The sequence below is a fragment of the Solea senegalensis genome, linkage group LG12, assembly GCF_019176455.1.
Source record: "Solea senegalensis isolate Sse05_10M linkage group LG12, IFAPA_SoseM_1, whole genome shotgun sequence".
NCBI lineage: Eukaryota > Metazoa > Chordata > Actinopteri > Pleuronectiformes > Soleidae > Solea > Solea senegalensis.
The window spans coordinates 5,739,106-5,755,696 of NC_058032.1; the positions used below are offsets into that span (position 1 = coordinate 5,739,106).

A 16,591-nucleotide genomic window follows, 5' to 3' on the forward strand; every position below is an offset into this window, starting at 1 on the left:
CCCCACCCCTCTCATCTCAAATGAGCAAATCTGTCCTTGTTTCATATCAACAACAACTGCAGTGGATGCACCTTGAAGGTCAAGTTCCTTCTCTAATTAATTGGCCTGGATGTTTCTGATAGTGTTGCTAGGGCAGAGATCTTCCTAAGTGCGACATTAATATTCACACACTTGTTTATCTGCCATTGTGTTGTTGTTCCCTCTACTTGTTATTGTCATCACATTCAAATAGAGCCAAGGCTGAAAGTCTCTGCAGAGTAGTTGTCAATTACTGCATTGTTCCAGTGTGGGTGTCTCCGATGCAAAGTCCAGGTGCATTCTCGGTTTGCCGCTTGGGAAACAACATTCACTTCACTCACTCCGCCACTGAGCCCTCACCAGGGGAAATCGAGTAAAACCCTCTCAGATTCGCAGGATTCAAAAAAAGTCTTCATAAAAATGACAAATGTTGTCAATGTAAAGTAAAAAGAACTTTTGACTTTTGATTGAGGCGTGATTGAGGCGTGCACAAATTACTTCAGCTTTTTAAATCCCCTTGCATGTTGGATAATTATAGCTTTTTAGCAAAAGCACACATCGACATCGCCGCTCCCATAATTCTTGGAGACGCTTAAAGTGGTTCACACCCCAGTGCCCGCGTGCATTCATCGTATTTTACCAAACAGGACCAATTGTGTGCATTTACAATGCGATAAACCTCATTATGTCTGCCCACTAACCAGTTGCGCATTATCTGAAATGGTTTATGGAGCTTATACAGGCCAATTTACCACAGCGCTTGGTTCCATTGTTGGTCCATGAATGTGATGCTTGTCTTAGCCCGACTGAGCAAATGTTACTCCTGCTCAGAATCAGGATGCACTCCTCCTCCGGAGTCTTTATAGTGAGGTGATTAAACCCCAGGGATGTTGCGTCCACAGTGGGACATTATTGCTGTCACTGGTGCATAGTGATTTGAATGCACCTTTTTGCATGTTAATCTTCCAAGTCTTGCACTCTTGTTACAAGGAGAAAATGTCTCGGCGAGAAACTTTTGAATCCAAAGGAAAGCAAATGTGCTTTTGAAGAGGCAACGTGTAAAAATGTTAGCTTTTATAGATATATTTATGCAGTGCGATGTACTGTGCAAGTAAGAAATTAGATAGTGATAAGGAAGTGAAATGTGACACGACGCAGAGGATAGAACAATTACCTTAAGCCTTTGTCTGTGCTTGTGCATGCTGAGCTGTGAAAGATTGACTCTACTATTGGATTTTTGGCAATGGGGAGTTAAGAGCAGAGCAAAAACAACAAAAAATGTGAGATGTGAAGTTAAGCCAAACCAAAAACCTCTAATATTGGCTTTATGATCACCTATTGATTGTGATATCTTACACACATTGAAGTACTGATGTTTTTCCCACTGATGTAAAATTAAATTTGATAGTCCAGTGTCCCTTTTCACATCTGCACTGACAGCTGAGCCTATATTCTTGTTTATCTGTGTGCTGTTCCCACTGGTACCACCATCTCTCCAAACAAAAATTCCATTATGGTGACAACTCTCTGTGGTGTTTGTAGATGCAGTGACAGCCAAGTCACACTTACTCACCACATATCTCTTGAAACCTAATCTCCATTATGGCCTTGCTCACCCACTGATAGGCAGATAGTGGTGGGGAAGGCTGCTGGTATATTTGCTGTCAGCAGTTCCACTTGGAATATGTCTCTTCTCATTAGTCATGACTCCGCTTTGGTTTATAGTATTTTGCAAGTGACCTGTAAAAAAATGAAGCTAAGGAAGGGTCATGATACTCAGAGGCCCTTGATTGCTTAAGGAACATGTCTGTCATCACCACAATAGGGAGAATGTCTGCTATAAGTGGTGCTGCTCCACATACAGCCAGCAGAAGGACTCTCGGGCTATTTAACGTTTGTGGTTATTGATCGCGGCCCTTGTAATGTAATTTTACCATCCTTTTTTCCTCTTAGCAAATATTGGGGTTAAAAGGGGATTGTCACCCATTGTAAATCCTCTTCCTTTTCCCATCTGTTTCCTCTTAATACCTATCTCTCCCTGTATGTCATTCTCCATCCCTCTCTGTCTTCACTTGCCTATTGGGCAAGGACCCGAAGCAGTAAAATCTTTTAGCTGATGGAATTTTATGGTTGCCATCTTGGCAGCCTCCTTCATTTACCTTCCATCCTTGTCCGACTCCAAGCTGCCCGAAAAAAAAAAAAAAAAAACTCATAAAACCTGGTCCCCGTCACCAGACAAATTTGGATAACTAATTTTCAGATCAAATTATAAATCTTTGAACTTGTCTGGCTGGCTAACAGAGACTGGAAATAAGTTTGAGCTATCTTTGCCTCCTCATCTGGAGGCATATCAGTCTGTTGCGGCTGGCAGGGGTAGTGGAACCAGACAGAGTTACAGTCAGCTAAAACCAAATAAAATGAGATGAAAGGCTGAATGATTGTGGGTTCTGTTACACAAACACTAGTCATTTGTGCTGCTGTTGTTGCTGGAGACTGTGGTAATGTGGTGTGGTGGTATGATGATGTGCTAAGTATTTCAACAGATCATAATTGTGTGTGGTTATGAGTGCATATGAGGTGTGTGATCGCATGCATGTTTGCATCTATGCCTGGAAACACTGATGCACACATGAGTCTTGGTGTAGAGGTGTGGTCTCTTGCTCGATCACTGCCGCCCAGCACTACATTATTGGGAAGTTCAACATTAGTGGTGTTTAATGGTAGTTGGTATCCATAATGTGACATTACTACCTTCTTCCTTCCGTATTCTTTCTCGCATTGGTAATCCCCCTTCTCTTTCATTTGCCTTTTCTCAGTGTTGTGGTCTGGAGACCATTATCTGAAAGTGTAGAATTGTCTGGTTGACTACTCTGAAGATAAAGTACATAGTCACATTTACCCAGCTGTACCCCTTCGTCCTTGTCTTTACCCATGTTCTCTGCATGAACATGAAAAACAAAAACCAAAACAACAAAAAAACACATTTTTTCCTCTACAGTGCTATATGGTGGTACCACCAAGGGAAGCATTTCAAATTAACCTCCTTCAGAGCACCAGTTGGTTTATCCATGACAGAACACACATCGCACCATAATGTGCACACAATCAGAGGAACACACATGTACAGGCAGAGTATCCGCTCGCCTCCACTTTGAAGCAGCCGTGCCAGAGCCGCCTGTGCATTACTAAATCCCATTCCCAAATACACCCTACGTCTGAAAGGGCCCTTGGCATTGGCAGAAAATGCATGCATAAGCACGCGCAAAATCACATGCATAAACACTATCTACATGCCTGATGCAATGTTCAGTCATTTGAGCAAACGGAACCATTTGGGCACATGAAGGCAGCATTGCTCTTATTACTGAAACAGTACTTTCATGCTTTCAAGGCTTGTCTTCAATGGTTGCTAACTACACACAAAACTAAAAGAGGGTTTTACTTGTGGATTCTTGACCAGCTTCAGTGTTTGAATTTTGCCTCAATTTCATTTTGTTTTCCTCTTCGAGTTGCTCTTCGAAGAACTTAATGATGAGCTCTCTCTCTCCAAATGATGATCTAAACCTAAGGTTAAGAGGGAGAGATGAGGCTCAGAGAGTCAGGGATATGTGGATAATTGAAGAGTTAAATATGAAATCCTGGGCAGCCTTTGCAATACTCTACTTTGTTTGTAAATTAGAATTACAAATTCACATTGTAGATTGCGAGTTGGTGATTGACTCTGCACACATTATCTTCTCTGGTCTCTTAGTGCAAAATGTGGATTTCTTAGTTGTCTACAATGCTTGCTTCACGGGTTCACCCTCATTACCATGTCTTCCAGGCACTGCTGAAATCCCATGGCACAGAACCTTTAGGGTTTGATATTTTCAATAGCCACCTCCTTTCCAGTATCTCGCTAAACCGTTGTTGGTAGAGTGAAATTTCAATATACTCAGAGAAAGTCATCTCTGCACATGTTCCGTTACATATTTTTGCATTACTACCCCCCTATAGAATTCCATTGTGACCTGCCACGATCAACAAGGAAAAAATGAAGAGCCAGCGCACAGATGTAAAGGAAGAGGTGTTATTACCAAGTAATACCCCCGGGTTTAGAAGTTCACAGCAGAGGTTAACTGGTCTGGCTTGCATGGTGCCAGTTGGCATGGCTACCATTTCCCAGGGTATTTTGTTGCCCTCTCCTGGTATTCTCAGTGGTCTTCCCTGTCATTCAAAAGATGGCCAATAGAGACACAGATCCATCTGTTGATACTTTACTCTCATGAGGCTGTGATATCGTTTTATTTTTTCTAAATATGAGAAATCGTTTGAAACATTGGAATGATTGCAAAAAAAGCAAGGGACTCTTAGTACTACATTTTTTTACAGCAATAAGTATAAAATTCCCCATGTCTGTTTTATTACCCTCTAATAAGTGAGTTGTTTCTGCATCTCACTACTGAATAGAGAATTGAGGAGCAAAGCAGCAAACAAAGCAGGCAGGAAGGCAGGGGCCCTGTTCTTTGATGAATGACTCTATCTTCCAGCATTAGGTGCTCTATTTTTCATAGCAGGCCCTATGGCCATGCTGCACAGAGCTTGGGCCTCACATGCGCATCCGTGCAAGGAGCCACAATCCTCAGAGATGTTGACTAATCCAGGCCTACTGTCTGGGGGTTAGAGTGGCCGCTACAAGCGTAGCCGAAAGGTCACACCTGTCAGAGGTGCAGACAAAAAAGAAGCCAGAAAAGGGAGCCAGTCCTGCTGTGGCTTCTACTTGAAAAGGTAGCACATCATAGTGTCTAAAATAGTTCACCTGTGCAGACACATAATGACATGTCAGTGAGTCGATGGGTAGCTGTTATTGAAATAATTACACTTCTCCTTCCATTTCATTTTGTGCTGACCAATTCTCCCACTCCAGAGCAGAACTCCCTTGGTCCTCGTCTCACATTTTGTACAGGGTGATATATTTAATTAATTCAGCCAATGACATACTGTGTTCGCTGAATGCCCAATTGTTTTATTGTGTTTAATGGATTGTTAATGGAAATATTGCTATAATCAGGTACATTGTGTTTGCGAAATTCCTTTAATGAATTTTTTTTTAATTAACTTTACCAAAGTTCACTTTAGATTATTATTCACTTAGTGCAGTTTGAATTGTTCCCTGTCTCATAGCACTTGAACAGAGGAACTGTTCCATTTCTCATTAGTCTTAATATTTTTTTTTATTGGTTTGGTACTGTTTCCACACTGTTGCTCATACCACTGCAGTGTTAATGTCTGTGTCTTTGATATCCCTTCATCTCTCTCTCTCTGCTGGTGAATGTGGTTTTAACAGGTAAAAACACGTTTGTTCCTCACTTTTAATAACTGTCAAAACCTTTATTCTACCTTTCCCTATAATGCTGCACTCTTGACATTATACCTACGCTCCATTGTGCATGGGAGGCACCCCTGCACCTCGACATCAGCAGCGCAGGCTGCCAAGGCTGGAGCAGTGGTCTCAATTCAACAGGCAAATTAATCTTGTTTTGTTGAAGTAATCAAGCCCAACCTGGGACAGTTCATTTGACTATTGCTTTGCTGATACAAGTGCTTTCTTTCAAGTTTGGAGCCATTTATGGGCAGTTAAAGATCTTTTCATTGGGTGATTAGGCATGGCATGAGCACCAGTGTCTTGATGAATAGGTATTTCTGTTGGATTGAATGGGCTGTAGCCTCTCAGTGGAGATAAACTAATAGTGAGGATATTAGAATAAACAGTTTTAGGAACACCTCAATGTGAATACATCTAAGAATGCCTGATACGAAGAGGAGTACCTTTGGTTCTGCATGACTCTCACTTTCCCTCTAAATCTCGTTCACTATGTATATGTCTATGTATGTGCACACAAGCACAAAAAGACACAGCTGTGCACGTCCCCCCCCCTCATGTATCCACATTATATTCCTCTTTCAGTACACATCGCCTCTCTCGCCCTTATCTGTTAGCTGTGCTGTCTAAAAAAAAAAATCTCCCAGCATGGGTTTTTCATGGGAAGATATTTCATACATTATGTTTTTCCACTGATGGGTAGTACCAGACAATTTGAAATCTTATTTATCTAGCTAGCAGGAAAGAGGAAAGGAGATGTACCTGTGGTTATTAGAGATAAGGCGACCCCAATGCAGACACTAAAAGGAGCTCAGAGCTGACCACATTGCAAATAATAACAAATTCCAATGTATCTTACCCTCGGCTTTGAGGTTCATGAAATGTAGAGCCTTTTCTTGCATTGAGATTGTGTGTGTGTGTGTGTGTTTGTGTGCATGCTTGTGTGTGCTCAATTTTGGTATCTCTTTGGGATGATTCATACTCACTAAGACCAGTGGTCCTCATTGAAAGTGAAGGCTAGTCCTAATGAGGCAAAATATCATCTTTTTTTTTTTTTTTGGTTAATGTTAGGAGCAGGGTTTGGGTGGTGCTGCCCAATTGGGGGTGGGTTTTTTGTTTATCAGGCCAGAGATGACTATTCTCCCATTTACAATTCTTTCAAAGTTGAGGGCCAGTACTGCACAGAGCACAAATCTACTCGTATATATATATGTATGCCATTCAGCTTCTGGCAAGGCATTTCAACATTCTCCCAGGTCTACCTTTGTTTTAAATAATGCTTGTCCCCTTCATCAGAATCTGACCACAGGACCTGTGTATAGATTGGGGATCATTAATGTCACTGCCAAATCATGTTTACTCGAGCCCAGTTTTGTCCTCAGTCCTCAATCCTGCATTTTGTCCCTTCTAATTGCATATCCTTGGCAGTTTGTTCTCAGGTTAGGGGATAGCCATGGAATGATGGGTTCTGGGTTCTGATAAGAGTGCAGACTATTTTAGGAACAGAGGTTTAGTTAGGATGGTTATGTATTGTCCCATTTGTTTTATGAGCTGCCTTCACCTGACAACACTAGCTGGTCTACTTAAGCTAGTAGACAAGTGCATTGAGTTTCCGTTATGTACAGATTACATGGATCAGGGTGGACCCACTATCTCTTTCTTGGTACAAGGTGAACTTGACAGAGGACAATAGGGATTATGCTTGTACTTAAACAAGATCGTACGCTGTTGTATTGGTGTTGTATTTCACACGACTTCTTCACAGACAGTAGGCCACAAGTAAGGCACGGTGTGACCTTTGGTTAAGGGTTAACGTAGCCATGTATGGTCATACGAACAGTTCTATGTAGAGCTGTTTTTGTGGCGTGCCAAAGAGCTCACACTGAAATGCACTGTAAATGAACAGTCGCACCTCGACATTTGAATGCTCCAAGTTCACATTGTGAGAGACGCACTGGAGAGAGCTTTAAAATTCGGTTGAAATGGCACATGCACAAGCAGAAACCTGGCATTGTTGTCTGAAAGGTGGCTGCAGCAATGCTCTCAAATTTTTTTTTAGTGAGCTTTACCCCTGCGTTTAACCCACCCTTATCACACCAGTACTGAACAAACACACTGGGCTTAGGAGCAGTGGGCAGCACAAAACTGTGTGTGGGGAGTTGGTGCCATGCTCAGGGGTTCCTAGACCAGTCCTGGGACTTAAACGAGCACCCCTCTAGTTACAAGGCCAGATGCTTCATGGGCTGCCCCATACAGATACTGAAAATACAGAGTGGCGTCCCACTATGGTGAGATTAGCATTACAGCAAGGTAGAGGAGATATAGCCTGGTGGATATCTCTAACCACCCATATTATGTCTTTTTATTTGCTGGAATAGATGAAGGCAGTTGACCCGCTGTGGCAGCCTCTAAAGGGTGATGCTGGAAGAAGATTTGCTGGAATCAAGACTGCTAAATACAGCCATTGACAGTACATCGCAAGGGTTGCTTACTCTTTTCTCGTTTGATGAACCAGTACATGTGGATTTTAGGAGCTCAAATCGAAGTCTAAGTAGCTAGCCACGCAACACCACTGGAATAAACCACCTCGTGTGAAACAGTGTGTGAAACTAATGTATTTGTGTATGTTCCATGTGAATACATTTTTGGCAGTGGATTTATAAATTATTCAGAAATAATTAAATCATGAGAGGTGACAAACCTTTGTGTAATATGTCTTGTTCTTATCACTCTCAATCCCTTTTATAGCGCTCTATTAGCTCCCAGGCTTAGTCGTTTATCCTCAGAATGATAAGACACACTCGCTTCTCTCACTGGCTTCAGGTTTTGCTCAGGATCTGCTGCCACGAGTTTTGCGTCCAAACACAATCCCTTACAACTGTCTTACAACCGTTAAAGTCAACCAAATGTGAGTCAAGTTTGTTTTTTGTTGGGAATTATTATTCAGCTGAATCAGCAGTGAAAGCAAAGAATATCGGACTAACCTGAACCTTTTGCCCTGAGTGAATTTCCCCTATTTATGATTTAACAAGTTTAGTCCTATTTGGGCAGGGTTAGCAAAGAAGGGCAAAGATCACAAAACGGAACACCGGTTACAAATGTGTGTCGGTACTCTTGCTCATATATTCTTTGTTTCAGTGTTGTTTTCCTTCTACCTTTTTTTTGTCGAGCCACTAACTTAGTAGTTGGAGCTCTTGACTACATCCCCAAGGTCCAGGAGCTGGAAACAAAGGCAAAGACTATAGTGAGTTCATTAGGCCTTCATGTTGCAATCAATGCAGCAGAAAACCTAAATTAGATCCTGTGTGACTGTGCCTGCCGAGCAGCTCTCTGGTTTAACCCCCGCCATCGTGACACTGGGAGTACATCAGAGTACAACAAAGGCCAGGATGGCTTGACGTGTTTGTTTTCTCCTCTGTTATTATTTATTACTTTCAGAGGGCTCAGAAATGTGGCTCCCACTTTGACTATTTTCTTACCTCATCTACATATGAAATTATTCATGTCTTTGCTCATTTTGGGAACAATATTGAGCCACCTGCTGACCTTGAATTGATTGAGTGGTTGGAGTGTAGTGCATTATCTTGCAATGTGGGCGAGTCAATGGACTTATTTTCATGTTAGTCCATACCTCTCTGAAATGGTCTCCTTTTTGAAAACCCTGCACATCAGCCATGTCCCAGTCTGCTGCCGAGTTTTCTGTCTTTTTCATGTTAAAATTCACATCTGCTTCCGTTTTATAGCTTAACAGTGATTCCGACTCCTCTCTTGAATTACACTTCTACAAAAAAAAAGACTCCTCTTTGCAGCTAGTGCACACTCAATTTTTCTCACTACTACTTTTTTTTTCACTCTCTTCTACCTGACTTTCGGCAAGCTGGCTGACATCTGCTCCTATCTTTATGGAGGTGTCATTGAAATTCAGTGCAGTTCTAAAAAGCACAGGGAGAGCTTCTTAGAAGAATGCTCTGCTCCACAAACAAACATAACCCAAACTGTTGCTGTTCAACACAGAAGAACATTTATAATATATGAGTGAAACCCTAGAAATCTTTTGGCATGTCCACACTTCAAAAGCATTTTAAATTATACTGAGGTTACTTGAATGAGATTACGCTTTTGTGTAGTTAACATACTGTATGTGCAGGTGGTTAATGCACCCCACTGTTAACAGTTATACCTAAAGATAGAGTCGACAGCACCAAATATGAATTCACAACAGCCAGTACAATTACAATTTGACAAAGTGATTTTAGAAATGTATAGCATACTTTATTTTTGCACATTAAAAATGGAATTCTAGAAAAAAAAAAGGAATTTCCTGCAGCATTGATTTGTCTCAATGGCTACATCAAGGTCGAGTCTTTGCTGCAACAGCCCAGGTTCAAATATGGCCCAGGTCCTTTGCTGCCTGTCGTCCCCTCTCTCCTACCTTTCCCGTCTGTCCACTTTTGTTGTCACTTAAGGCAAAAATACCTAAAATAAATGGTAAAAAAAAAAAAGGTGCTGTCTGCCCTCCTAAAATCTACAGCGTATTTAAATAAGAGACTATTCCTACCTATTACTCACAAATTGTGGCTCGCCACTATTTATCTCTTTCCATTCTATTCCTATTAATCTTTAAGCCTGTGATGTGTTGTTTAATGGATTATCAGTTGACAGCCTGACGTTGTTAATTAACAGATTAGCTGTTATTTATTTATTCATTTTGCGTCTCATTGGCCACAAAATTCAATCTTTTCTTCTGGATCGTCAAGATCCTGTTCCTGTTAGTATATTTACTTATTGATAGACAAACATTCAGACTTTCCAAGCCTTATTGGTTTAAAAGGCCTACAATAATCTGTGCTGCATTTGTGTAGATTTTTAGTGAGTGACTTTAACCGTGCCAAAAAAAATAGACTTTGATTTTGCTTCCATCCTGGTTTTTACTGACTGCGGGGGTCATGTGATAATATGGAATCAAATGTCTATCATTGTGGATATTTTTCAGCCGCTAGTTTAAACACTGATGATGGCAATCTGCAGGCCAACCTTCTGTTGGATTAAAGCCAAGGGAGTTTGCTGACAGTGTTGCTGTTTCCCTACAACTGAGGCATCAACAGGAGAGATGTGGTTGTTGTGTTTTTTTGTCCTAGAGCTTGAACTGTCTAGTGTGGATCAAGCTAAAGTTAAAGGTGTGAAGGAGAAATAAAAGAGGTCAGGACAACACTATCACTCTTGTTATTCTGGTAAAGGTCAAGGTGAGAGCATCACATACAGGTTAACCTTGAAGTGACTTCTGCTCTGACTTTGGTAGCATTTAAATGGTGACATGTTGGAAATAAATGTGCTCCAAGATAAATAATAATAATAAAAAAACACTTTCATTGATATTGTTACCACATTTGCCAAACAACACAAATCCTTTATGGATTTGTTTGTGTCATTCAAAGGACACACATTTCTTACTGATAAACAACATATTTACAAAGCAGCTGCTGACATACAGAAAATCCCTGAATCATTTGTCTTCAGTGTTTTTTCCCCCTTACCATTATTATCATTGAATGTGCCCATATCTACAATCATGTAAGGCATTTCTCTGAGCACTGATGCTTGCTTTATTCATAAGTGCTTGACAAATAAATTCTAGACAAACAAGGTGCCTGTTTTTTTTCTGTTTTGCTTGAAAGTTTAAAACCCATTTAGAAGAACACAGTCTTTCCTTAATAAAAACATATTCTTGTTTAAATTACTCCTGAATAAATAAATCTCATATCTATTGAAGCCCATGGTTGAGCTGCCCCATATTTCTGACCTTTCCATGTCCATGCTTACACACACATCCACACCACTCTCCCCTGAAAAGCAGCAACCCCTTGCTTGTAACTGAATTACCCTTTCGAAGGATTGGGGGTATTTTGTTTTATATATATATATATATATATATATATGTATATATATATATATATATATGTATATAATGAAATAAAGTTGAATTGTTTAATATCTTCAGGTTTTACACAAATACACATGCAGCATGATACATTGTCCTCTGCCCAGTGTTTGTTTATGAACAAAACCGTTTTCAAGCTGTTTTAAGCCTAAAACTTGTTCTTGTTTGTTTTCTTCCCACTCACTGTGTTGCAGCAAGTTTTCTTGTTTGATCACGGTCACATTTCATCCACTGCCCCGATGATGGGGGGAATGTGGGAGGCCTAATAAAATACCGTAGTCCTAATTGTGTCTTTGTTATCAGCATGTTGTACTTGCCCAGAAGTGAGAGAAATAAACAGTATGTAGATAATGTTTTCTGACCAAGATGGCGCTGAAGATAGAGAGAGGAAGAGGGAATAAGTAGAACGAGAAGAAAATTGGATCTATGCACATTTTTGTGGCTGTCATCCAGGGTTCAAAAACACCTGACTGTGTGGAGTGAGTGAAAGACAGTGACAGATATTGGAGAGAAACAGGGAAAAAAAGAAAATGATGAAGGAAACAGACTGAGGTGTAGATGGAGGAGAGAAAGGGATGAAATGCTTGGCCACATGGTCTAGTGGGAAATCCCCCACTGAGCTGGGAGCCCTGTGCCCTGGTGGCTAGATGAAAATGTCTTATCTGCCAGCAGCAGGATTCTGTCCTTTAAGTAGGGCTAGGGGAAACTCATTGTCCAGCCAACCAGCATCTCAACTGATCCGTGTTGCAGTTGACCTTTACCACTTTGCCACAAATTCATGCCCAACTTCACGTTTTGTTAAGTGTAAGATTGCTCATTTAAAAATCATCATCATCATCATTTGTGGTTTTTTTTGTTTTTGTTGTGCCAACCTTGTTTCCTTGTGAAGCTGTGTTTACACAGTTGTGTTGTTCATAATGTCATATCCGTGCCGTCAAATGAAATTCGGTGTTTAGCAAACCCGTGGCTGCAGACCACTTTTTTTTACCCATTTTGTGATATCTCCACTCTCGCCTAATGTACCTCAAATGAGCAGGAAATTGAGTTATAATGTGGCTCCCATACAGCATGATATGCACTAATTGCTCAGATTGTATCTGTAAAATTTTTACAAAAGAGCAGGGTGCCCGAGTAATTCTCATAAATAACATTAAAGAGGAAACAATTACATATTTATCCGTAACCTTTTGGGATGTGTGTGGTGGACGGGATTCTAAATATGTTTTGATTTGTTATATTCTAAGATTGGTGTTGTTGAGCGTGGAGCGCCGGATTTGCTCGCATGTTTCCTCCAGATCTGCGCCGGAATCCTCCTCTCCTGTCAAAAGTATGAGCTCGAAAAGATATTGCTGTTTAACTCCAACGCGACGTTAAGTCACCTTGAACAGCTTCTGTGAGATACTCTTAATCAGAGCTGTAACAAGAAAGCATCGGCTGTGTCCTTGTTTGATTATAACACGCGGTGCTTCGTTGAGTCATGTCAAATGAATGCATGATTTCCCTATGAAACAAAGGAGCCCACACTTTGAGACACAAAAGGTTTGGAAGACTGTCATGCTTACCATCTAAAGAAGCCACTGCAGCATGCTAATCTCATGCTGCGATGAATTACAGAAACATGAATACAGACCTGAACTCCTTTTGTTCTTGCATCACTTGCCTATTGTAACCTTTCATCACGCACCACTGTAATACATAAGAGAGTTGGGAAAACATTTAAAGGGTTGAAAACGTGGGCATGCGTTTGAGAGAGCGAGGTGGTGAGGCAGAATGCAGTGAGCTCTCTCTCTCTCTCTCTCACTCCCGGATAGCTTCGAGGCCAGACACGTTGCCGCCATGTGGTTTTTCCAGTAAGCTGACAATGAAGCTGAATAATGTATCTATCAGTCTGCCTGAGTGTGCAGAGCACTGGGCACTGAGGATGCTGCCAGCTTGTTATGGGCTCATTACAGGTGAAGATGACATGTGGCAGTGCAGCCACATTGGCATTGTCTCCCTGCCCTGCCCCTCGATAGAAGGCACAATGCTATGTCACTCCCCATGGGATAGAGAGAGGGAGACAGAGGTGATGGTTGAGGAGGGAATGAGCCTCAACGCTACCCTAACCCCCCAAAATGAAATTGACAGGCTTGCTGAAGTAATTGCTCCCAGCACTATTTTCTTTGGCAGGAAATACTGTTATCGACAAATAGGGGATTCAATAAGCGGTAGGAGATGAGGCTCCAGGCTGTGGTCAAAAGTCTGTGCCCGTCCTCTACTGTTGAGGTTGCAGTGTTTCACTGCCCTTTCTTAACTTACTATTTTTTCTCTCTCCATTTTTGTATCTATCCCATTTTTTATTATCTCCCTCATTCTCCCTCTGCCTCTTTCACTTTTTACATTTCTACTTCATCACATAGTACTATCTCTCCTAACCATCTATCTCCCCCTGCTCCCTTTCTCTTGGGTCTCTTTTCGACCATGTTTGTCTGTTGACCATTTCTGTGAGGCTAAGGAGGAGATCTCTATTACCTAGCCCGCCAGTAGCCTCCCTTTCCTCAGTTTGTTTCTCTGCTGTGCCAGTGCAGTGTTGTAATGTTGATATCATCCCAAAGGATTCAATTGATTTGGGTTTTGGGGTCATGGAAAAGCAGTTTATGGTCAGTGTCTTTGGTTTCCAGAGGTCAGTACATGAGGTGAAACCAGAGCTCTAGCTTTTCTGGACATAGTGGTATGCCTGCTGGGAACTACTGAGAGGTAGGAAGATAAATAAAAGGTGCATGATGCCCTGCTCTCGCTTTTTTTTTTTTTGTTTGACTGGCCATTGTATTACAGAGGAATTAATGTACTGGAAATGTAGTCACCTAATCAGCCGTATATCCAAGAATGGAATGGCTATCTTTTCCCAGACAGTTTACTGTTGCTATATTAGGATCAATATCTTTTTTATTTGTTGATTTTAATGCCAAAACTGCTAAATCCACTGTTTAATGTTAAGGTTTTAAAGAGCCAGTTTTAGTACTTTTTGATCTTGAGTTCTCAGTACATGTTGGAAAACTCCAACCGGCTGAGTTCATTTTATTAAGCTCAAACTGCACTGAAGTCGAATCTTGGCCAAATGTCAGGCGATTGGTCTTGAGAGAACCCCACCACATTGACTTTTATATGTCTCACCTGCCATTATCTGTTAAGCTGTATATAGCAGATTGCTGCTGACATTTTGCCTCTTCACTGTCCACCCAACATTTGTTTTTTGTGTGTTTTTTAAAAAAGACTAGCCTCCTCTTCAGCTAAAGGTTTTGCTCTTACATGCTCAGCCCAAGAATATAAATGACAGTTTGTCATCTCACCTCGTAGAGGACAAGGGACAGTCACATGGACTGTGTGCTGTGTTATATTCCTGTCATGATTGGCTCAGAAAAAAAATATCATCCACTGTTCCAATTAGCTGTTTCAATGGTTCTGATCCCAGGCCTTTGGCAGGTCCCTGTCCAGGGAGTATCAGCCCAATTTCGTAATGAAACCTGTAGTTTCAGCCGTCTTCTCAATAGGGAAGGATCCCCCTGGAGGATCTACTGGCCCGTTCTACTAAAAGGTGTTTTAAATTAATGAGCACTTTTATGCAGTGTGCTAGCAGAGGGACATTTTGTGGCTTTCTAATGGTCCACACACGCTCAGTCGGAGAGTAGACCAGGGGCCCGGCACATTTTTTTGCTGCACAGCTCATGCTGTTTTTATTTAGACATTCGACCTCACAACTAAAATAAGTGCCAGGCCTAAACTTTGTCAAAGACTTTGACACAATAATAGACTTATTACTTTTTATTGAATAAACATTAGCTTCTGACGCGGATAACATCAATTGAATACTCAAAGTAGTTAAGTTTTCATGTATGTATATTTTTAAAAATGGGACTATTGAATGTTAAATTTTGCAGTAAAGCTTGTGGGAAGTCTCCTCATTTTATCTGGAGGCATTGTTAAATGTTGGGCATTTATCTTTTTCCTCTCTTTTTTTTTTAACCATTGAATTGAAGTTTCTCATTTCGAATCTAGGTTTTATCTGTATCATTATTTTTGGATGGAGGTGTTCATGGTCAGTAACAAAAGAGCATCTATAGTGTAAGGAAGATAATGTGTGGGTCTGTGGTAGATAAAATGTTCTAGTAGATAGTATAATAAGCAGTCCACCTCTCCGTATTACCTAATAACTAGTTTTAGTTAGATAAAAGCTGAAGCACTCCCTGGATTCACCCATTATTGCTTGAGAAAATAGATAAACAGCATTAGTGTTTGTATAGATCAAGCACAGAAAGAGAGATGCACACGAAATGGATTCATTACATAACTTTGGGAACCTATAATCACTTAAAAGTACGGTACACTCTTTCATTTGTTAATTTGTTCAAACAGAGACGATGTTTCATCCAATTTTATCCTGCCCATGGAAAAACATAAAAGTTGTGGCACGGCAATAGTAGCAACTTGTTTACAAATTTTCGTGTTGCTTACAAAATGTTCTGCCCATAAAAAACAAAAGTGTGCATTGCAGGGGAGCAGCAGGCCTCTTTTCTCCAGATAAATGAGCTAGCTTATTACTTCCCAAACTGCCTATTAGCACAGCACACTTTGTGGGGAACCAGCAGTCCAAGGATGAGCACACTGAGCATGATTTTTTCCCCAGCGCTCTGATGAAAGGCACATGTTGTACAGTTTTCCGCAACATGTTTCAGTCTTTTGTTTTGTGTGGTACCTTAATAGAAAATGTCAAATAAAGTACAATATTTGGATCTATATAGAAATCACTGCACTCTGGCATTGTGTGAATATGTTTTACTATCATATGTATATTGTTGTCAATAGGCAGTGTCATTTTTTTTTGTGGTTTTTTTTTGGAAAGTGTCAGTGTAGCGACATGTCCCCAATGCCCTCTGTGAAGATTATACACAAAGAATCCATTTGCTTCAAGCAGGAGCCGCCGGAGTGAGCACGTGTTTGTTTCCCTTTGTGTCTCGTCAATCGTTAAGAGACTTGGCTGATTGAGAAAAGGCATTCTTGCCAGCTTTTGTCACTAGCACTTTTGTGAGAATCCTGATTTTAAGGCGTTCGTACTGCCTGTCATTGATCAAAGAACTTTACCAACCGCAAACAGATACTGACAACACAATGCATAATCCCTCTTTCATTGTAATTCAATTCAATTTCTTTTTTTCTCTTTGTGGTGACATTTCTTGCCACATTTTTTAAAAAAAAAAAACCAAAAAAAACCTATATTGATATAAATAAATGTTGTG

At 40.8% G+C, this 16,591-nt stretch overlaps 1 protein-coding gene across 5 annotated transcripts in view; it reads left to right on the top strand.

Moving 5' to 3' along the window:
* diaph2 (diaphanous-related formin 2) overlaps positions 1-16,591 on the top strand; it is a 344,883-nt gene that overhangs the window by 74,556 nt on the left and 253,736 nt on the right. The gene's annotated exons all lie outside the window — the stretch shown is intronic.